Raw genomic sequence first — 23,147 nt, forward strand, 5'->3', positions numbered from 1 at the left:
GGGTGGTAGATTTTCAAAATTGAATCTTTATGCCCCAGCGGGGAATGAATCATTTTGGTAAATACTTTTAATATTTAGGAGTCAGAAGTTCATAGGTTTTAATTCAAGATTGACTCACTGCCATGGTGCCATGGTATCAAGGAATACCAAATTAAAAATCTACCTTGTACTTGAAATCTGAAAAATGATTATTATATTCCCTCAAGAGACAGTGTGAGAAGGGTACTGACCTAGGCAGGAGAAAGCTAACATTTCAGTCTCAGATTTGCCATCAGCTGTGGGACTTTGGGGAAGTCACTTGGGCCTCTTTGAGGCTCAGTTTCCACTTTTGCAAAATGGTGATATTTGGAAACTATGCTGATGACAGCAGCAACAGCAGCAACCATAACAATCAAAACTAAAAAACCAGGAGACGTATCCAGCTGCTCCATGCAAGAAAACAAGTGGAGGGAACCTAGGCGTTTTTTAAACATCTTCCCTTTCGTGTGAAACATTGAGAAAGCATGTTTTGATTTCCCTCGCTTGATAGGATTGCCTAACACGTGATGACACTGATGACACTGTAAAGATTTAATTTTAAAAATCTTTTGTGTAAGCTTGGTATACTGGATTGAAAGTCAGAAGACGTGGTCCGGTTCTTGCTGCTGAGAGAAGGCTGGCATTATGGCAAGCGATGGGGTAGAGGTATTCAAGCTGTGCCAGTCAGCTTTGGCTGAATCTAGAGAGGCGATATGGCCTAGTGCTTAAGAACATGGGCTTTAAATCTCAGACTTGCTCCTTATTAACAGTGTGACATTAGACAACTTGTTTAACCTCTGTGGAAATCAGTTTCCTCATTTGGAAAAGGAGGATAGTGTCTAACCAAAGGGTTTTGAGAAAGATTACTTGCGTCATGATATGTTAAGGATACAATACGTGATGGCAGTTATTGTGCGTCTCAGAGTCACCTGGGGATTGGGCCCCAACCTTGTTGGAGCCATCATCTCAGACAGTGGCGAGAGTCCTGACTTCTAATGATAAAAATAAACAACATTTATAGAATAGGTTATAGACTTGCACATAGATTACCTTATTTTCTCATCATAATAATCCTGGAAGGAAGGCAGGTATTAATCCATTTTATGGACAAGGAGACTGAAGCTAATAATTTAAATGATATAGCTAAGATCACCCATTTAGTATGTAGCAGAGTTGGTATTCAAACCAAGGTCTTCTGTCTTCTAATCCTCATGTGTTCCTTGTGATCCTAGTTCTACTCAACGCTAGTAATTTGTGGCTTTAGGTTAGTTACCTAACTTGTCTGTTCAGTTTAATTAATAAAATGACTAGAAAAGCTTTAAGAATGTGTCTTTGATTTCAGACAGTATAGGGACAGGTAACGTACAAATCTGAAGAAGATATTTTGAAAAATAACTTTACCTTGAGAAGAAATATATGCTATTATTAAATATCTAAAATAGCAAATTGAGGATAATTTTGACCTTTTTTTTGGGAGGTTGGAACAGATAGTGAAGTGGGGAGGAATTAATAGGGGCCTTCAATTTTAGTGGTAACATTTTGTTTCCTAAGCTGGTGGTAAATATGTGGTAGTTGTTATATGCTTTTTTTACTAATTGATATCAGAAATATTTCATAATAAACTTTTCCAAAAAAGACTGGAAGGAAACCCACACACATAAAGAAATACATTGTGCATAAAAAGGTATTTTAATATTTTCATAGCCTTATGTCAGAGATGTTTTACACTGGACAGTCACATCATGGGGGAAAGTTTAAGCTTTGTAAGGAACCCATTTATATTCCCTAATAATCCTAACACTTCCTATAGTTAATCTTGACTTTAAATTTGGGACCTTAAATCTATTTATATTTCTCTTGGCTGGGACGATGGTTTTGGTTGCAGGACTGTTAAGAAAAACTAAGAAAACCAGAACTTTTGAATAAGTTGCCTTGTTTATGAACAGCCTATTTTGAGGAATAGACGGTTTCAAGTTCCTAATAATCAAACAAAGGTGCAAATGGACAGCACAGCTGCCAGTGAGTCAGTATCTTTATGGCACTGCTGCCAGTGACCTAAGCTCACACGGGCACAATGCTTTATAGTTTACAAAGCACTTTCATACATAGTAGTGTGCTAATACAAGTAGTATGCTAATAGAAAGTACTAATAGTGTTAAGTGTTTTTTCCAGTTGAAGAAACCAAGGGGCAAAGTCTAGGATTAATCAGCTGGTGAAGACTAGAGCTGAGACTGGATCCAACATTTTTTACTGCAAAAGCCCAAGATTGTCTTAGTATTATAATACTCTATTTGCAGCCCTCTGTCTAGTATTTTTAGTTTGTGAGCTAGTCACTTATACCCGATTGCTACTACCTTGGTTTTAACTTTCACCTTTCTTCAATTTTAGAGGTTTGACTTCTTTTCTACTGAAATGATTAAATGTGACCAAGACACTCTAGAGTTGCCAAATGTCCACAGATTTTGATGATTCTGGCTGTTTATATACTTTACTACTCCTTACAGTTTTCCTTCTAGAAACAGGAAAGGGAAGTTAACCTTTCCATTGGTGTTTAGTTAAGGTTATCAAGACAGACACTCCACCATAAATCCTGCCAATAAAACTAAACAGTAACTATGGTTCCTCACCTGGGGCCCAGAATTTTGTCAGTGGTTCAGGTGAAGGCAGACGGTTCTCTGCATTTTTTTTTTTTTTTTTTTTTTTTTTTGGTGTCTAACACATTGGCTTGCACAAATTTGGAATTCAATTGATTTGTTTTAATTTTACCTAAGCCCTTCCAGTCTCTGCTTCTAGCCTGTTCTTCTGCTGTGGTTAAAAAAACAAAAAACAAAAAACAAAAATCAAAACAAAACAAAAAAAACACTATTGTGCCCAAATCAGTCAAAGTAATCATTAAAAAGAGAACTACTTCAATGGTTTTCTGAAATTGGTAAAATCAGTTACACAGGGACTTATGCCTTCTTATACTTAAAAACATTATGCCATGTTTTTATGAATTCCATTGCAAATATCCATTCTTAACGCGAATTTTACTTATGAGGTAATTAATTAATAACTTCTAGTTACTTTTCTGGGAAATATATTTTCTTCTTTCTAGTGATTTATCCAAAGGAAAAGATATTGTTTTATCCTTACCAAATATGAAGACCCTACTAAGTGAACAGTGAGTTTGGTGATTTACCTGCATGGTTGCATTTAGTTCTCATCACTGATCCTAAGGGGTAGATCACATTATACCAATTTTACAGATGAGCAAACAAACTCAAGGAGGTGAAATAACTTGCCATGTACCTGCCATGCACCAAGAAGTGGCAGAGCAGGTGTATCTGAATCTTTTCATAACACCACATTCTCTACAGCATTGAAAGTTAGGCGTGGAGTAATCATTTCATTTAGCAGTCCCACAGGAGCTTTTCCATGGATATATTGCTGAATGACCAACTAAGGCCTTCATGAGATGTCTGGTTTTGTGGCCCATTGGAAAACAAATTGGACCATTAGTTCAGAGCATTCAAAGGTTGTCAGTGAATTTGGAAGGAATACCAAGGAGCCCATTTTCATATACAATGATACAGCTAGGCAGAGCGATCTAATGTCCTACAAAGTATATATTATCCCCAGGAGTTCCAGGATGAAACTTATTTCAACTCAGCAAACATTTTCTGTGTGTGCATGCAAACTTACTAGGTGTCAAACATTCTTAGTGAACTCAGAAATACTCAGAAATAAATAAGATGTGATTTCTGCCCTTCAGGATCTCAAGATCTGATGGAGAAGATTGAGGTCTATTAGTACATGGCAGAACATTGATTTTTTTTCCTTCCCATTCCTTAAGTAATGATCTTCACTAGGAGTCTATCCTCAGTCATTTGCTTTTCTTACTCCTTTTCTTACTCTAGGAAAACTCATTTGTGTTCTTTATTTCAACCATCACATAATAATTCTAACTCCAGAAGTTTATGTCTCCTGGATTCTAGTCTCATATTTATAGCTGTCTTCTGAACATACCCAACTGTGTTCCTCAGATATTTTAAATGCTATATATACAAAAGGAAACCTTTCCTCCTTTTATATTCTCTGTTTGGTTTGATGGTATCACTCTACATCAGTTTTCCACACTAAAAACCTCAAATACATAATTTATCTTTCCATCAGTCTCCCATTCCTCATGTTCAGTTGTTCATCAAATCCTGTGAATTTTTGTCTCTTAAATATGCCTTGAATTTGATATTTTATCTCTATTTTCACAGCTATGGTTTCAGTTCAGCTACATTTCATCTCTTATCTGGGCTACTACAATCATCTAACTCATCTCAGCCTTTTATTTCTTTTCCTTCAAATCCAGCCTCTATAAGTTGCCTGGTTGATCTTTCTAAAATATAGTTGCTAATATGACTTTCACTTGTCTAAACTCTTTCAATGTTTCCCTCCTATCTACTGAAGTAAGTTCAAATCATTATCATAGCCCTACTAATCTGTTATTGACCTAGTCCTTTCTGTCACTCTTTTTGTGCCAAGCACATTCATTGACTTTGTTTCTGGGCTGATATTCAGTTGGCATGCATAGGTAAGACCATTGTTAATAGTACACATGCCCACTGGTTGTTAAATTTTGAATATCATCCTTTCTTTAGTAATACTAATCTGTTTTCCATTCCCCGATCACATACTTCTGTGCCCTTTGAATAGTCAGTTTCATCTGTCAGGAACATTATTCCTTTCTTCTCTACCTGGCAAATTAATATTAATTCTTCAAGACACCTGCTCAAATATCACCTCCTCTGTAATATCTTTCCTATTTTCCCCATGTACAGGCAGAATTTTTGTCCCCTCTGGCCTTTCAAAAACACATTGTGCATATGTTGGTTATAGCATTTATCACATTATATTGCAAACATCACTTACCAACTTAGGAAATATTCAAGAAAAACTTTTTTAAAAATCTCTGATGCATAGCTTAGTATCTGGTACACAACAAAAACTATCATAAGCATTTATTGAATTGATAGATGGATCTAGAAGAGTTTAACAAAATGGGATTCAAGTTTTATTTTGAAGATGAAATTGAAGATTAAGGCTGGAAGGGCATTCCAGGACTGTAACATCCCAAGAGCAGGAAAGGTCAGTATTTTATGGAGTAGTGAGTCTAAGTTTAAGATGCTGTAGGTTATAGGTAGTAGTTTAATGTGAGTAAGTTCGGATCAAATTGTGGAGGGCTCTGATGACCACATTGAGGAGTTAGTACTGTATCCTATGTATGTTGAAGATCTTCACATCAGAGGACTGAGAACAAGGAGTGATGTTTCCCAAACTACATTTCAGTGGGGCATCTCTAATCAGCACTATACTATGATAATGGAAGACTAGGAGCCTGTGGGTGGCCACAGTCCAAGAAGGGTCAGATGAATGTGGCTTTATCTAAGTCTATAAGAATGTAGAGATGAAAATGAAGATGAGATTCATTTTGGAGGCAGAATTGGCAAGATTTTGTAACTAAGGGTAGGGTTAAAGGGAGAGAGATATTAACAATAATTACAGTATTTCAAAATTGAGTGATTAAGAGACCAGACATGGTACCTCACAGGAGGCTTTGTGGAGTTTATGTTTGGTGAATCAAATAAGACAGAAGAACACAGATACTACCAGTTATATATTCATATTTTCACTCACCCAAAGAGCCCCAATTATAAGGCTTACGTCACGTATTTTCTATGTGTATCTTAATTTCCAGTACAAAACTCACTGAATAATTCAGAAGCAGTGCTGATAAGCACTTCTAATCACTATTGTGTAGACCTGATGAAGATAATTCAACGAACACATACATTTAAGAATGTTTCTTTTTTGTGGGGTTGGAGAAGCACAAGCTCTATCTCAAACATTCATTGCCAAAAAATTTGCTTTATGTATTGGAAAATATATTATTCTAGTATCATTAGCTATACCAATACATTATTAACTTAGAGCACAAGAGGAAAGAGCAAATCTCATTCAATTAACAGGGTGCAGAGTGTCTGTGCTGTCTGATATGGTAACCACTAGCCATATACGGCTATCGAGCACTTGAAATGTGGTTAGTTTAAACTGAGATGTGATGTAAAATGCACACTAGATCTTGAAGACTTAGTACAAAATTGAAATAATATCAAATTTCTTGATAATTTGTTATATTCAATGCATGTTGAAATGATACTACTTTGGATACACTGGTTATATGAAGTGTATTATCAAAATCAATTCCACCTGTTTCTCTTTTACTTTTTTAATGTGGCTCCTGGAACATTTAGAATTACATACAAGGTTCACATTGTATTTCTATTAGATGGTGCCGGAATGATTTTCTTACTCAAAAACCAACCAACAGATATTTATTTAGCTCCTAGTGTACAGATGGTTATGCTGTGTACTAAAAGCTTTGAAGTTAGCTGAGGAGTTGCAATTGCATAAATTATGTATTTTTAGAGCTTGATCATTTTGATCAATAAACAGGACATTGGTTAGAAAAACAGATTGAAATGTTTGCTCTGTCTCCCCCCTTTAAACATTAGTTTTATTCTCTTACACTTTCTCCCCAGTATCCTACTTGGTGATCTGTAAGGATCTACTAATCTTCTGTTTGTTACAAAACAGTCAGGAATTTGATTTACAAAGTCCCAGAACCCTCGGGCTAGTGGAAGAGAATTACCACATATCCATGTGTGGAGGCCAGCATGCAGAGCTCTGGAATATAATCACTATGTTTAATTCTCAAACTGTGCTCAACACTTCTTATTCTTTTTCTGAAGAATCAGGAGATACTTGCCAGTGTCCTGGGCCTTGAGGTCATCCAGAATATTATCTGCTAGCCATGGTACAGAAAGAGGAGGATGAGGAGGGAGAAGTGGAGAGAGAAAGAGATTATATGCAATTTATAAATATTGGGATTTTAGATGAAAAAGAATTTAGCTTGTATTGACGGCCTTACTGATAGTGTATTTGCACTACCCTTCCAGATAAAACATGCGAATGTCTGTGATTGTACAGAAACAACTGTGTTTTAAGCAAAATGACTTGTTATTGGCCAATATCTTAATTTTTATATTTTGAGCAAGGCACTTAGTTTTCTATCCCTTGGTTCCTTCACCTTTCAAGTGGAAGAGATTTTTATTTTGTTGTGTTTTGTTTTTATGGAAATGAGAAGTAAATGCTTTATTTTTTAAAAAGCTAAATTTCTAATTATCATGGAAAGTGCTTCAGTGCTACAACAATGTACTGAATAGACTAAAGTGGCAGAAACAACGTAATAGAGAAGATGCAAAATATTCTTTGAAAATGGCGACTTCGTTTTAGACGAGTTTTTGACTGGGTTAGAGTAATGCTGATGGAAATAAATAAGTAGCTGAAAACCATTTATGAATACCAAGATACGAATGTGCAGTTTAGCTTTGCAATTCTCAATTAAGAGCCTATGTGGGAACATCTCTTATTTAAAAAGGGCTGCCTGAATTGAGGTTATGTTCAGTTTCCCAAGTGCCAGTCTGGATGTGTTTTTATATTTTGATTACTAAAAAGGATTTTATTTCCTTTTTTAAAAGAAAATTTGCATCACTTACTGAATAGCCCACATTGTGGACTAAAATGCTCTAAAAGTATGCACAAGCAATGCAAAACCAGGAAAATGGCTAAGTTTTCAAATGAGTAGTGCTCATTTTCGGGTATAAAGAATTGAATTATTCAAAGCTAGACTGCATATTCAAATATGTGTTACGCATTTTTGTGAAACATTGTTAATATTCGGTTGACTCTGAATAAATGTTAATAATACACAGATTGTACCTGGGGTGCACTCTGTATTCTGGCTGCATAATATGCCAAATGTACCAATGCATCTATGCATTTGGAGTGTTTTTGAGTCATTAAAATATATGCTGCTAACTTCAATATCTACTCAGCCTCAAAATAAAACATCTATGGCAATGACTTTTTTTTATAGAATTTATATTCTTTCAAGTATCAATGACACAAACATTTTGGTTTTTACTTACAGCCTTACAATTAAAGGAATTAGGCCATTAAACAAAAATGAAAATAAAAGCACCTTACTGACGGAAGCAAAGATACATGAAGTTCTGTCTGCTAGGTTAAGCCACCTCACAGGGTTAATGAAGTAGACAGGTCTCCAAATATGGAGGAACTGCGCTGGCAGCTAAAATAACAGAGATTCAGCAGTCTTCAGCTTCCAAACCATGTCTTTATTTTGAGCTAAATGTTCAGTCATTGATTCAATAATTATTAAGTTCCTATTATGGATCGGGCTTGAGCAAAATAAACATGATTGCTGGCTTCGTGGCACTGCCCGACTAGTGTCTGGGGGATGAGGGGCGTTGGCAAATAGTGGCTAGGTGATTGTGCGAATAAATATGGCAATAAGAAGCAGTGGCTAAGAGCACATACTCTGGACCCAGACACGGGTTGAGTCCTGGCTCCACCACTTTCTAGCAGTGGAATCGTGGACAAATGATTTAATGTTTCTGTACCTCGTCATCTTCCTCCACGAGGTTGCTGTGAGGTTTTTGTTAGAACATCTAGTAGCCTGGCACATGATAAATGCTTTATATTCGTGTTATTCTTTTCTTAAACTGTAATAAGGGCTATGCGGTTATGTAATAACACCAATGATCTTATCTGGAGCTGTCAGTGGGGCTCAGAGAAAGCTTTCCTAAGGAAAGGATGTTTGAATTGGGATCTTCAGAATGAGTAGAACTTAAGCAGATTGAAGGGAATGGAGGTGGAGAAGGGAGTGGGGCTGAAGTTGGAAAGGAACTTTCCAAGCAGTGGGAAGAACACATGCAAACACCCTGAGGCAGGAGGGAATGTGCCACCTTCAAGGCCCCAAAAGTAGCCCAGGGTGGCTGGAGTGCAGGGAAGGAGAAGAGGAAGGATGAGGGAAGAGGTGGTACTGACTTTGCTCACTGCAGGAACTTGAGTTTGCTTAGACTTTTTTTTGTTTGTGTTTTTTTTTTTTTGTACAGTTTTGCTTTCTCTCCCCCATCCCCACCCCTCTCCTCCTCCAAACAAAAGGTGGGGGAATGAATAGTTCTTTGTGCCTTCTCTACTCAGCCTTGCAAATAAAAATAATTCACAAGTGGCTCTACATATGTAACCAAAATGCAACATTTTGTCTAAATATTAGGTGTAAATTAAATTGCCTCTTGGTGTTCAACTTATCTTTTTGTATGCATTATGATCCTCTATTTGTGTTTATGCTCCACAGCTGGAGTGCTGCAACTAGCTGGGGAAAAAAATTATAATACTCGATACAAAAGAGGTGGGGTGGATGGGTACTAATTAAACGTAAGTAGTAAGAGACTTAAGGAAAAAGAGATTTCTGTATCTCTCCTAATGGGATGAATGTCATGTTCCAGTTCCTACTTTATGTAAAATCCGTTATACAATATGTAAAATAATTCCCTAAATCTTGATTTCCTCAATTGAAAATGACCCTGAGCATAAACTATAAGTAGAGGGAGGTTTGAATTTCTTGATCTTTGCACTCTTTTGTTCTCTCTGTACATGATGTCTTAAATCAGCAGAATAATTTAGGAATGGTAGATACTGAAACAACTAATTTTTCTTTTCTGTAATCTGCATAGACTTCAAAATGCCTACAAAGCACTAAGTGCCAGTTCATATAATTTGTTGGCAAGGATAAAAAGAAGAAAGGAAATTATTTCCTAAGCGTGTGAATCAGCCCAGCTTTAACAGATATTTTTCTGTCATGTGCAGCCTGAGGGCTTATGCCTATCTGAGCTTTATTTGACAATTACCACTTGCCAGCATAATTAAATGATAATTTATAAATACTAAGAAAGCATAATGGGGAAGAGCAAATAGGTGCTTATCAGGGCATTGAATAAAGTTGATCTGCTTCAGTGGCAATTTTCATCTCCTATCTTGGTTGTTAACTGGTCTCACTTTTGTGTGTGTTTTGTTTAGGTTTGATATTTGTTAGGGTGATATTATCTACCTACATATACACATTTTCCTTCCATACAGAATTCTAATATTTCTTTTATTCTTTTTGAAGCCAATGTATTTATGAAATATTGCTTGTATTTTAATTTAGCACCTAGAATTGCACTTATTACTAGAGAAACCCTAAACAAATTAGTAATTTTTCTGTTTACTCCACCTCACCTTATTTTTTTTTTCTTCAGTGAAGAAGTTCTTTTCTGTGTTGTGTCTGTGATTTTCTTTTAATCGGTTTTTTAATCACCTGGGCTTTGCAGGTAATTACATTCCACAGAGTCTCTTCATCTGTTTCTTAGAATGCTGGCAGATTTTTTGTAAGTAAGAGAGAAAGCACACATGTAAGCCAGGACTGGCGAGAAGGGCTTCCTAACCTTGCAGTGATAAGGATGATACTTTATATGCAGCATGGAAATTTTGCTGTGTTCCTACTGAATATAGAAATTACCCACAGAAGAATTCTGTAGGGTAGATGGCTTTTGTCCTATCCGTGTCTCTTCTCTAGCTTCCTTACCTATTATAAATATTAGGGCAGTCTCAGCAGAAGCTGTTGTTAGGCCATGGGCAGAAACACAGATTTGTCCTGGGTAACCTAGATAAAGCAGTGCAAGAGCAATCCTCTATTTGAATGGAAACAAATCAGTAGAATGGCAAAAAAAAAAAAAAAATATATATATATATATATATTGAATTTCCACACTTTTAGAAAAGCATGTTTGAAGAAGGCAAATGGGTGGGGAAAGCAAGATATTGTTAGTGGGTCACAGAGAGCCTGAAGTCTTTTTTTTTTAGACATCATGAAATTAAATAATTTTAGTAACTACTGATTAGGATTGTGGTGATTTGAGTGAAGAGTGTGGGAATGCCTTATCAGAGGAATAACAAAATAAAAGGCTTTGGTGTTGAAAATTGTCAATTCCTTGAATCATTCAGCATTTTGTCCTTATAAATAGCAATTATTTGCCTTTTTTAGCACTGAAAAATTATCTTTCATATTCAAATATTTAAATATACAGAGCCATCATTGGGGCAAAAAAAAAATCCTAATGTCAGAACAGATTTTTATACAAGGAATAATTTGAAAGTGGTGGATTAGTTTCCACCTTTTGAAACACAGTGCTTTCTATAATCTTCAAACATTATTTAGGATAATGGAAGCCATCATCCTAGTTCTCAAATGTTAGCACTTCCATTAGAATTTGCAGCTACCTCTTATTTTTTATATTAAAATACAAGGCTTAAAAGGTATTATCTTACTAAAGGGGGGCAATTGTAGAGATGATTTGATTGAATAAAGGAAAAAGCTGTACAGGCCTTTTAAGATCAAGGATGTATTGATGGAAAGCTATCATTAGAGACAATTAATGTTCTCCAAGGGAAGAAATTGATTATGGACAAAGATGGACCCTAAGGAGCAGGTATGTCTTAATGCTCTAAGGCCTTAAGGATTATGCATTTCATTCACAGCATCTGTATTTTAACCCTTTGTAGTGACTAAAATGCTAGCTTATTCTTGCAGAATGGCATGAATTAAATTTTTTTTAAAAGATTGTGCCTTAGAGATGTTCACAGTGACTGACATTTAATTCTTTAGATAATAATAAAATAATTAAATCTGTAACATCATTTGTCTACATTGCTCTTTAGGGGAGATGTAGACATAAATATATAGAAGAAATGAAATTAGATAGTGATGGCCATTTTTCAACATTATGGAAGTATGGTAATGTCCAATAATTACCTTAAAGATGTGCTTTCATATGGAGCCCCTGAACTTCAGCTGCATTTATGTTTCCAAATAACATATCCCTTTAACTTTGCTTGTCCTTTCTATAGATCTTGTACAAAGCATTCATCATGTTTTTAGCCAGTCCCTAGCAGCCATGGATCACAATTGGGTACTTAATAAGGTGGCAACCCCACTGGGAACATTTCACATAATTATTCTTAGCAGAAAGAAGATTGTTATGGCTTTTTTTTTTTTTTCTTTCCTTTTTGAGTTTGGCAAAATTCCAAGTGATTTAGTTTGGGTTCCTAAAAACCAGGTATATGCCATTGGTGAATTACACTTCATGTATACTCTGTATCCTTACTTCCCAGTCGAGCGCTATATTGCAGGCCGGCAGAGTCAGTTTAATTGTACAGTTGGCCTCCTCACATCTGAGACCAGCCCCAGAACAAGTGAGTGAATAAAACTACTTTTTTGGCCACAAATTTCAGAGGGTGTCAATCTGAGCATGGGAGTGTTTTTAGAAATCAATCTTTCTCAAGACTTCACTGCACTCTCTGACAGTGCATTATGATTGTTGCTAAATAATTAGGAGAAGCTCACACATAGTAGTAAGTAGCCTATCCAGAGAGCTCTATGATTTTAAGTACCAGTTAAGGGAAGGGGGGTTAGAACCTGGGCCCTAACTTTGGGCTTATTGAGTTTAGAAATAACGTATTTAGTTAGCTCATATCACTAAAACAGTTTAAATTCTCATAATTTAAAAGTATATCATGATGCTCTTGGACCTTAAAGATTATGCATTTCATTCACAATTGATTTTCTTTTCAAAAATTTCAAACAATTTGGAAATAATTATTTTAAAGAATAGTGGGGGCATAGGCATGATATATTCTACTGTGGTGCAACTGCATTATGAGTTTGTCTCCAAGCTGCTGTTGCAAACTAGTGTCTCTAAGCCCTTAACACGTACATCAGCTCAATTACACGTATTTTGGGGACTATGTGAGTGACTGTAAGTGGCTTTTTCTGGTAAGACAAGCATCTTCATATGTGAGAAGATAGTCTCCTGTGTGGTTCCTCATTAACAACAACAACAAATGGAGCCCAGGACATTAAATATCCAAAGGTCTAAATTAAAGAAAGATTATGGCTAATTTTTCATGTAATTCTGATAGAAAGAGGAAAAATGTAGGTGTTTTGTCTAATTTTCATTGGCCACGTTGCTGATGAGAAGTGGCATTATATTAAGGGCCTTTTAGAAATCCCAGGTGTGGTTTTTGAAAAGAGTGAGAATAACTAGGTAGAAACTCCAGACTAACTAAATGCCTCTGAAGTTCTGAACGTGAGTGCCTGGGAAGATAGTGGTGCCACTAGTAAAAATAAGTGAAGGAAAATAATGAGCTAGGGTGATGCATATTGCTTTTGAGTGTCTGATCAAATCCAGGCAGAGATGTCCAGCAAGCAATGGAAAAAAAGTCTGGAGTTTAGGAGAGAGGTCAAAGTTTAGAATATTGGTTTACAGATGTAATTAAGAGTCAAAATGGTAAGAGAAAGAACAGGATAATGCTGTAACATAAACCCAGAGAGAAGAAACTTTCAGGGAATGAGTAGTCAGGTGCCATTAATGACCAGGGAGACCAGGAAGAATGAGAACCTAGAAAAAGGCCATTGGGTTTGACCATTGATAGCTCACTAGTAGGCTGGGAAGTCAGATGGCTTAGGCTTAAAGCCTAGTTCCCCAACTGTTAGGAGAATTTTGTAGCCTTGGGGTAGATACTTAATCTCTCTAGGCCTAACTCATTTATTCCACACAGCACCCCCGAGAAGTGATAAAGTTATTAGGACACAACTGAGTTGCAAAAAAGTGAGTAACTTCCCCTCAAGAACTACAGCTAGTAATGGCTGGATAGAGATTAGAACCGCCACTCATGTGTCTTCTTCCTGTTTCATGGATCAGTAGCCAGAGATGCAGGAAGATTAAACAAAGTGATTAAAGAAGCAGAGCCAAGATCTGAACATATGCCCATCTGATTCTCAGCTAATATCTGTTCACTATATCTTTTCCAATTACTGACTGTGAGATTTTGGATGGGGAACAATTTATAGGGATCAAAATACCGGACCTATTGGCTTAAAGCAGTGACCTATGAGCTCTGCAACTTGATTATGTTAGAAGAACCCAGAGTATATTTTCTGGTCCGGCTGCATTGGCATCACCTGGGAACTTGTTAGAACTGCAGATTCTCTACCCCACCCAGACCTGCTGACTCGTAAACTCTGGGAGAGGGGCCTGGCAATCTGTGTTTTAACGAGCCCTCCAAGTGAGACTCTCATGTGTGCTAAAGCCCAAGAACTGCTGTCTTAATCTAACTTTGCTTCCAGGTGTTTTTGTTTCTGTTGGTGACTATTGCCAAGCAGCCAGATAGATCTGATTGTGGCTAGAACTGTGGTTCCCAGCCTTGAGAAGGTTTAAAGGTTACTGAAATCTAGGTGCTATTTTCAGAAATGTTTATTAAATTGGTCTGGGGTGTGGCCTAGGCACTGGGATTTCTAAAACTTCCCCAGGTGATTTTAATGCACACCTAGGGCTGGGAACTTCTGGTCTAGAACCATGGTTCTCAAACTTTAGTATGAATCAGAATTTTACCTGGAGAGCTGGTGAAAAGCCAGATTGTTGTGCCCCCTCCCTCAGAGTTTTCTAATTCAGTAGATTCGAGACGGGGTCAGAGAGTTTATATTTCTAACAAGTTTCCAGGTGATACTGATGCTGTTGGTCTGGGGACCACACTATGAGAATTGCTAGTCTAGAAATCACATATTCATTTTGGGAGATGTGATAAATTGAGCTGGTAATTTGGGTCAGAGAGCTCCCATTCCCGCCCCCAGGCCTAGGTGGGAGTCCCTGCCAGTGTCCTGGTAATTCCTCTGTGTCTGTATCTCATTGACAGGGGAGACTTGGTCCAGAAATACATGCGGCTGGGCAGGGCTTCTCAATTTAGTGCACAGTTCACCAAGGGATCTTGCTAATGCAGGTTCTGATTCAATGGGTCTGGGGCAGGCCTGGGAATCTGCATTTGTGAAAGCTCCCTGGTGATGCCGATGCTGCTGGACAGTGGACCACGGTGAGTAGCAAGGCACTGAAAGAGTGATTCTCAGGTTTGCCGGATCATCCAGATCACCTGAGGTGCTTTTATTATGGGTTTTTGGCTTCACCTCAGTTCTGTTGAATCAGAATATCCAGGGGGAAACAGCCTCAATATCATATCTGTATCTTTGTTGAGCAATTTATTTATTTAAAAAATACTGAGCATTTACTCCTGTGCTAGGATTTGTGCTGATGCAAGCAAGGCAGGTGCATAGTTCCGGATCTCATGGGGCTTACATGTTAGCCAAAAAAACAAACAATAAACAAGTTTTTTATAAAGGTAACTTATGATATTGACAACTGCCTCAAAGCACACAAAGGAAGGTCATGTGTCCAAGTTCTGCGGTGAAGCCACATTGAATAAGGTCTTCAAGAAAGGCCTTCTAAGGAGGAACCATCCTGGTCTCACTCAGTTTATGTGAAGATTGTAGGAAAGGAGAAGTAGAAGCTCTGAGGGTGGACTGAGCTTGGCTGATTGCCAGGAGTTTAGAGGGGGCGGGGGCCACAAGTAGAGCGATGGAGTCCACCCCACCCCAGCGATTTTGATACTTCCTCACATGTCTAAACTTTCTTACCAGCTGTCAGAGAATGGCGTAATGCTTGTTGATGAAAACATCATCAATCACCTCATCACTGGTCCCTAGAGGAGGAATGTAGAAGCTGTCATATAGTCCCCTAATGGCCATAGAAAGAAATTATCTCTAAAATTCATAGGGATAAAATTATAATCATTTCCTACTAGTTATTTAACTATGCAGAAGTAATCATGTTCACAGTTAGAAAGTAACAAAAGGATCAAAGAATTATATTCCACTTAGAGAAAGTTTTTATAGTATAATATAGCATATAGCATAATAAATACTTTTTGGAGGGTTTGTGTGATTTCCCAGAAACACTGTTATTAAAAGGAGCAAGAGAAGTGAAAAGAGTCAAGAAAAAAATTTAAAAACAAGAAAGAAATAGTGGGGTTTTCTCAGGGAGAAAGTGAACTCACATGTTTTTAGCGCTATTACAAATTTGTTTTATGGCTACTGTTTATATAGATAATAATTTTGAGAGCTTATTTTTTCCATAATATGCTGCATTCAAGAACTATGTAAATGGGTAGGGGCAAGATAAAGAAGTCTTTGGGCAGAGGCAGCTTTCACCTGTATTATTTTTTTCTTCAAGCTGTGAGCACTCCTTAATTATGAGTTAAAAAAAAAAAAACATTTAAGATTGGTAACATATGTTGTTGTCAGCATGTATTTAGCACCTGCAGAAATGAACATGAAAAATGTGACAGCGCATAGGTGGAACACCCACTGCGTTGACTGCGAACACTGTCAACAAATTTTACTTTGTTAATTTTTTCTTATTAAAAAAATCCAAGAAAAGAATTTAATAGTGCAGGTGTTCAGAACATCATGGCAAGATGATATAATGAAGGGGGAGGTTATAAACCTTTAGCATGAAAGCCAGGGTGTGGATTTCTGGATCTTTAAGCTTTGCTTTTCACACACTTCCTTCTAGTTAAAAACGAAAAAACACGTTTGCTTGTTTGTCTTGGCAGCCTCGGTTGTCCTGAGAGGCATTTCTCCTCGAAGTAAGGGTGAGAAGCAGTCAGGGCAGGGCAGATCGGCTGATAGACGGGACCAGGCACCTTAAACCGCCTTTTCCAGAGGGTGGGAATTGAGCTTTTCCTTTTGCGCTTGATTTTCTACTAGTGAAGTCGTGATAACTGTAGATAAGAGGTCCCGTGTCAGCTACTTCCATAGCAGAGCTTCCACGAGTGTAGGATCTGCGTTCTGAGCTCTGTGGTTCCTCTTACTGGGAGCAGAGGCCATTTCATTCAGTGACTGGCATTGCTCACAATACCATGCTAGGCAGAGAGCGAGACCTGGGAAATAGTCCCTGAGTGATGCTGCGGTTGCTGTGCCATCCTCTGGTGGTGCTGGTTCCGTCCACTGCAGAACAAGAGTCTTGCAAGTTACTCTCCCTGATTTCCCATCGTTGATAAGTTCATTTCCTAATTCTGTAAGCCAGTTCACTCAACACGAAAGGGTAATGCTTTTCCTTTGAAGAGTCATTTCCTCCCCAAAATGAATTTGCCCAGATTGAAAGTAAATTACTGTGTTATTAGGTGTTATTATTAATAAATTAGGTGTGTTACTTTTTACTTTGAAAACTTTGAACTTGAAGTTTTCAAAGTACCCACAGAATCTTCCCCATTCTCCCATCCCCTCCTTCCACACTTTGGCATTGGCCTAACTGCCGTTAATCCCTCATTCTGGTAGCTTATAAAAAGACATTTCATAAACCCGAACTATTTCAGAGACACAAAATAGAAGGATTTAGGTTAAGTTTAAGTTCAGCCAGTCTGTGCTTTCCTCCCAGGCCCAGAAAAGGTTCCTGATTGAGTCACAGCTCTGGCTGTGTGTGTGGGAAACGTTTGCACTTCTCACATCTGAGAGAAGACCCTGGAAATGATGCGTTTTACACCTCTCAGATGAGACTTGGGAGCTAGAAAGCACTTCACTCCCATCCCTCTGGGACGAAGAATCTGTTTGCAGTAATCACTGGCAGTGTTGACAGAGTGTTCAAAACCATCTGCTCAAGGGCAAGTGTTAACTCTATCAAATCCTAATATTTTAAGCACACTGATCCCCAGGCCCAGGAGACCTCCTGACAGCTCTCCTTGGGTTGTGTGTCAGCCTGCCGTCAATTATTACTTCGCTGCAGAAAGGCCTGATACATCAGCCAAAACCCAGTGAGGGAAGGCCATTACAATGAGAAAGGCAGCAACCAAATCCACTTCATTCAAGTCTTGTTAGTTATTAGCAATCTGAGACTTTCTGATTCTTTTATACAAGAGCTTCTTTGTAATATATGCATATTTTAGCCTTTAAATTTATTGTTTGTAAATGAGCTTTTGATTTTTTTAGGCCCAATGCATACCACCTTCAGTATGGGTTTTATAAATTCATGTAGACTTACTGTACACACGAAATTATGGACAAATAAGCATACAGACAGATTTGTATCACCAGATTAAAATCCTCTACCAAGATTATTTAATAAAACATAAAATTCAGCTCACAGATTTTTTTTAAAGCTCTTTATTGGAATATAATTGCTTTACACTGTTGTGCCAGTTTTTGCTGTACAACGGAGTGAATCAGCTGTATTTATACATATATCCCCATATCCCCTCCCTCCTGCGACTCCTTCCCACCTTCCCTATCTCAGCCCTCTAAGTCATCCACCCATCATCGAGTTGATCTCCCTGTGTTATGCAGCAGCTTCCCATTAGCTATCTGTTTTACATTTGGTAGTGTATATATGTCAATGCTATTCTCTCGCTTTGTCCCAGCTTCCCTTTTGCCCCCCACCCCATGTCCTCAAGTCCGTTCTTTACAACTGCGTCTTTATTCTTGCCCTGTCACTGGGTTCTTCAGTACCACATTTTTAGATTCCATATATATGAGTTAGCATACAGTATTTGTTTTTCTCTTTCTAGCTTACTTTGCTCTGTATGACAGACTCTAGATCCATCCACAGCTGGTAGATTTTTGATATATCACCCTCACAACACTTATTAGCAGTCACCAAGTTGTTTAAACTGGTCAGAATGTTTATTTATTTAGTGTTAATATAATTTGCCAGCCAATTGCTCCCTAGTGTTTCAGAATTACAAGTATATAGAATGACTTTTTTTTAAAAAAAGCATATAGCAATAAAAACGTTACAAAGCCCAATGAGCTGAAAACATTGCCTTCTCAAAAGGAAGCCAGTTTAAAATTTCAAGGACAGATCCAAGCCATTTTCTCCAGGAAGAACCCCACTGGAAAGGAAATACACTGGCCTGAACCATCTGTGAGAACATCCACCTGCTTCTCCATCCTTGTCAGAGATGCTTCAGTAAAGCTGAGATTTGCCATAATAGCTTAGAGGGATTAAGGGAATTGCTGAGAAAAAAACCCCAACACTAAGAGAAAGTTCTCAGCCACAAACCTCCAAAAATTCAAATATGACATTTTTATTTCAAATTTTTTTTGTGTGAGAATTTCATCCTGTGCCACTTACCAGGCCAGGCCATTGTAGGTACTCAATAAATAATACATGTTGAGGGCTTCCTAGGTGGCGCAGTGGTTTAGAATCTGGCTGCCAATGCAGGTGACATAGGTTCGATCCCTGCTCCAGGAAGATCCCACATGCCGCGAAGCAACTAAGCCCGTGCACCACAACTATTGAGCCTGCGCTCTAGAGCCTGTGAGCCACAACTACTGAGCCCATGTGCTGCAACTACTGAAGCCCACGTGCCTAGAGCCCATGCTCCTCAACAAGAGAAGGCACAGCAATGAGGAGCCCACGCACCACAATAAAGAATAGCCCCCACTCACCACAACTAAAGAAAGCCCTCGCACAGCAAAAATAAAGACCCCACATAGCCAATAAAATAAATAAATAAACTTATAAAAAATAGTACATGTTGAATAACTAGGTAGGTTTTGCTGTACTATGGTACTAATGTTATCTGGATTTCTGTTCCTGACATAAAGGAGAGAAACTGGGGGAATTCTGTGGTTATGGTCACCACCACCACCAATGCCAACTTATAGCTAACATGTGGTGCTGTGCTACCACATGCCAAGTACTTTAAGCACATTATCTCATTACCTAACTAGATCAACTATATTAAGTAGGTCCTATTTTTTTGAATTAATTAATTAATTGGCTGTGTTGGGTCTTCATTGCTGCATGTGGGCTTTCTCTAGTTGCTGCAAGCAGGGGCTACTCTTTGTTGTGGTGCACGGGCTCCTCATTGCCATGGCTTCTCTTGTTGAGGAGCACGGGCTCTAGGCATGTGGGCTTCAGTAGTTGCAGCACATGGGCTCAATAGTTGTGGCTCACAGGTTCTAAAGCACAGGCTCAATAGTTGTGGCGCACGGGCTTAGTTGCTCCGCGGCATGTGGGATCTTCCTGGAGCAGGGATCAAACCCATGTCCCTTGCCTTGGCAGGCGGATTCTTAACCACTGGGCCACCTAGGAAGCCTTACTATTATTATTATAATAATTATTATTATTATTATTAGCCCCATTTCTTTCTGAGGCTTAGAGAGCTAAGTAGATTCACCAAGGTCACACAACCAGTAAGTGGCAGAGTCCAAATTAGAACCTGGGCAGAAAGTTCCAAAACTCATCTTCTCAACATAACACTGAACTATCTCTGAAAGAGAACTATTTAATGCCTATGAAATTCTTGGAGGCCAAAGAGCATAGACAGGACTTCATGTTTTCTTCTAGACTCCCACTGAATGCCATCCACTCATTTATTGGTCTGACATTTATTGAAGGCAAGAGGACATGTGGAGATTGGCCTCCAAGCCTAGAGCAGAAGTTCTTAACTTTGACAGCTGCATATCCTATTGAAAGTCTGGAGAAAGTTATGAAATATCATCCCAGAAAAATATATTTTCTTTTTTGGGGGGTTGTGCGGGAGGTGGGGTGGGTTTTGGCTGTGAAGTTCTAGGAGAGGCTGCCATGTAATTAAACAGAGTAAAACCTGTAGTAGACATGAAAAACAAATTCTAGGATAGTACAAAGGGAAGATTTAGTAACTGCTTGGAGAAGTCAGGAAAATGAATCTTAGAGTTCTGTGCATTAAACAATTAGACTGAAACCTATCTATAGGGTCTCACCTAGCACCTAAGAGCTCTGTATTTTAGTTGCTCCATCTAAAGGTGACCTTCAAGATTTCTCATTTGACAGTTTCTGAGCTGATTTTCATGAGATGATGCAATGTTTCTATTATTTTGTATTTATTGCTGCCAACCAGAGAACATTTTTATGTTGCTCTTAGCATTCGATGTTTTGTTGCAGTTCTCATTTTAACTGACTGTGAGTTTTTGTATGTGTGTGTGACAGAGACTTGGTGAACATATAAACATACAAATTTACAAGTTTACTCATAATTAGCCCTGGTTAATAGAAGCTCTGAGATCGTCTGGGCCTCTTGGATCAGTCGCTTAAGGTTTCTGAGCTTCAGTTTCCTCATCTAAACAAGAATACTTATTTTTCAGGGTTATTGTAAACATCAGGATAATGTGAAAAAAAAGAATCAGTACTTTATCTGGCACATTTTAAATATTCAACGAATATTAATCCCCTTCTCTAGTCTCTTCTTTTCATCTTGGGTTTTTCATTTGCTATTTGTAAAAGGAAACAATGTTAGTAACCTTGGTTCACAGGGAAGAAAAGGGAACATAACAGCATATTTATATAAAACTCTTTGGGGAAAGGTTCCTTGAAAATTAACTTGTGTTTTATGTTTGATTATTGTGCCTTTTGTGATTACTTGAGATTAGGCTACCAGAAAAAATCCTGTAATTAAAATAATAGGTGAGAATAATAACTGCTACTTAAAGACTTTTAGAAGGGTGATTTTGCCTTTTGCCTACATCTTGAAGCCTAGCCTTTTGGAGTTCTTCTGAAATATGTAGAGCTCTGCAGTGGAGCTCTCCCCCTCAATATGCTACCATTTATTCTTTCAAGCATCTACGTTGTGGTGAAATGCAGCACTGTCCCAGGTGCTGAAGGGGCTGTCAGAAAATAGAAGAGCTCTAGACTCTAGTCTAGGTAACTGTAAGCAATAATTTTTACATGTATATGTGTGTACAGATAACATTTTTTCTAAAGGGTGTCCTGTACCTCAGACAATGGAATTTAGGAATGGTATACAAAAGCTCTCTCTAAAATTCCAACTTAAGACTAAATATAAAACATGTATTAATTGACAGTAAATAAAACCCTCTATTAATGCAAAGGACTATTCTTATCTCAATTTCTAGGATAACCCCCAGGAATAAAATGAGAATCTTTATAAGGTGTGAGTGTTTTTGTTTTTTGCTTATTTACATTATTAGTAAAGAAGTTTAGTATATTCCATAAACAGTGACTTCCAAAAGTACAGAGCATTCAGTTTTTTACAGATGGCTGCAGGTTTTTTTTAAAGGTCTTCTGAGGAATGTTAATTTGTTATTCACTCTCATTTACAAAATGTGTTCTAATCTCTCTATTGCCCAGGAATTCTGTCCTTACAGGAATCTTGACTCTTGGTCATTTGGATTTTCCTGAATGGCAGGAAGCAGGAGGTAGCATTCACCTGTAGAGGGTGGGAAGGGAAGAATGAGTCCCTGCTGCCACTTAGGGAGAATAATGGTAGTGGCCAGCCCCGGCATTTTTCATGGTCAAGGCCTAATATAGATGAATGGCTTTACCCTTTGGGAAATGAGGATACAATAGAATTGCCAGCAGGGATACGTATCTTGGGTGGACCTTGATCACAGAGGCCATGAAGGCCCAAAAGGGGCAAATGGAAGATTGAAATGTGTGTTAAATTTTTCTGTAGGCTGTAATAGAAAGAGGGAAATTACCTAAGTTCCCCTTGGGAATAAGTGTCTTCCTAACTCTGTGTGGTTATTTAGGGAGCGTCGCAAGCTGTGAGCATCTCTGAGTGCATCTTGTCTCTTGCTTTTGCCTTGCTGAGCCCCTTCCCTCTGTTGCTCCGTTCTTCCAGCTGCTTCTGTAAACTCTCCTCTGTGGCATCTCATCCCCCACGGCTGCTCAAATGTTATTCCCCCGAGCCTCTCTTCCTCTCCAGCTGCATCTGTTCACCTCCCCTGCTGATCGATCCACTTCTTTAGCTCAGGGACAGTGAGAGGAAATGATTCCAGCAGCTAAACAGCTTTTATGCAGAGAGAATATTTAAATATTCTCAGTTTGCATGATTCCCTTCACCTCATGCTATGATCAGAGGTTAATGGAGACCTTTGGGGCTTCTCTCTGTTGGTATAGACCAGAAGACTTTCAGAAATGAAGACTGAGATCTTGTCAACAAACTGCTCCCTCAAAACACATATATTCAATTATGAGAGTAGAAATACTTTTTCTTGTCAAATTCCTTCTTTTTAGATAGTAGTCACATGCTCCGTTTTCACCCTAACTCTGGGTAAGATGCCGACCAAATCAGAAGCTGTTATTAATATTTATTATTTCTAGTGGATGGAATTAAAAAATGAGTTTTGAATTCTAAATGTTTATATCACTAAAAATCATCTTTTGATATATAAAGTGTTAGGGTTTTTTTTTTGCTTTTTTTGAAATAAGTTTATTTTTGCAAATTTGAGCTGTTAGGCATTGTACAAAGTAGCCTGCCAGGCAGACTTGTCCTGAATTTTAAAAATAGTGATAGCCTATCACAGT

This window comes from Hippopotamus amphibius, chromosome 6, assembly GCF_030028045.1.
Source record: "Hippopotamus amphibius kiboko isolate mHipAmp2 chromosome 6, mHipAmp2.hap2, whole genome shotgun sequence".
Taxonomy (NCBI): Eukaryota; Metazoa; Chordata; class Mammalia; order Artiodactyla; family Hippopotamidae; genus Hippopotamus; species Hippopotamus amphibius.